This window comes from Physeter macrocephalus, unplaced genomic scaffold (genome assembly GCF_002837175.3).
Source record: "Physeter macrocephalus isolate SW-GA unplaced genomic scaffold, ASM283717v5 random_883, whole genome shotgun sequence".
NCBI lineage: Eukaryota > Metazoa > Chordata > Mammalia > Artiodactyla > Physeteridae > Physeter > Physeter macrocephalus.
This window is the reverse complement of record NW_021146169.1, coordinates 25,667-27,422: the sequence shown is the minus strand read 5'-3', so window position 1 is coordinate 27,422 and position 1,756 is coordinate 25,667.

The following is a 1,756-nucleotide window of genomic DNA, read 5'->3' as shown; positions in this document are numbered from 1 at the left end:
CTTCCTGACTCAGTTTACCCAGCTCAAATGGTTGTGAAGATTACTAACAGTGTATATAAGATACTTTCAGAAATTAGAAACTAAAAAGTAAATCTAACAGAATACATTTGTTATTATAAATAACAATGGAATTTAGTATGCTATTATACCTTCAGACCCTACTGTAGGACATGCTGTTCTTTGCTGTTCCACTTGTGGCAGGATTCATAGTTTTTCTAACGGGTACAGGTCACTATGCCTGATACTGTGAGCAAATGTTATACTTGAGCTCCACTCTTATCTCTCTCAGGCATTTTTTGGTATTGTTTAAAATGTAAATACATACTGTCAACCTCCAGCATGATACCAGGCACATAATAGAAACCCAATAAATGTTTCACTGTAAGTGGAGTATAAGTTGATAGAATATTTTTGAAGGTTGATTAGGCAGATTGGATTGATTGAAAATCTTTCAATATTTTAAGTTTGCATCTCTTTCATTCCAGAAATTCTATGTCTAGAAATTTATATATAGCTATATACATGTATAAAGAGGTTCACTTTGCAGCCTATCTGTAACAGAGGACAAAAACAAACAAAAAACCCCCAAACTGAAAACAAGTAAAAGTCCATCAATATTGCACTGGCCATGTAAATTATGTAATGTTACGCAGCTATTAAAGAGAAGATAATGGATGTACGCACAAATTGACTGGGAAAATCACTATCCAAGACATATTGTAGACTATGTATAGTATGCTGCTCTTCTATAAAATACAGGATATCCAATATGTAGAAATACTCACATACAAGATACAACAAGTGTGAATGTAAGCACTTGGGAAATATCTGAAAGAACCACACAAGAAACTGGGAGAGTGGGACAACTTTCCATGTCCCTTATCATTGGAATTCTGAAGGATATACACACGAACTAATAGTCCTCTGCTACCAGCCTCCGGCTAAGGAGGGAATTGCAGGCGTCCGAGTCCTCTTTACTAATCAAGCGTCTCAGTCGGCCGGCGTGATGACGTCATCTCGACGGGCGGTGGCGCATGCGCAGTAGAAGGAGGTCTGCGAGCTGCGTGGGCTTGGCCCTAGGCTCCTGTGGTTCGGGTCCTTGTGCTGGCGCCGGGGGCGCCGGGTTGGCGACTTTGGCACTCTTGGCATTGGGTGGGTGGCATCTTGGGGGTCACATGAGCCAGTGGCATCGTGCCCGTGGGCGCTGGGGTCAGGGTCGCGGCTTTTCCGGACGTTCATTGGCCAAGAGGAAGGGCGGAAAGCACATCCCGGAAAGGTAATACGCCTTGGCCCCTGGGCGTTGCGGGTGGAGCGCAGAGCCCCTGGGCCTGGGCTTCTTCTCTTGTGCTGTTTCCTGTCACTCTTGCCCCCGCGCGCTGCCCCGTCCGCGCTGTGCTAGGGGGTATTGGTAGTCTCGCGGCTCAGTTCACAGTAGCTGAAAGCAACAGTGTGTGATGTTATGATTTCCCCCCATTGTTTTAAAAGGGAGGCTCTGGCCATTGCTCCTCGGGTAAAATGCAGAGGGACTGCTTTTTAAGATGGGACTGTCAGTGTTGGGGACAGACCTTAATTACCAAAATGGAATCCCCTTCAATTCCTCAAACTGTGTTGTTTTGGTACAGAAAATGTGAGTAAGAGGAACTGGAACTAAGTTTGAGTGAAAAAACGCATCGGTACCGCCGAATTTTCCATCGAAACAGTTGATTTGTGTTGTCTCTAGGAATTATAAAGGGCGTACTGTTGCTTCCTAACCGGT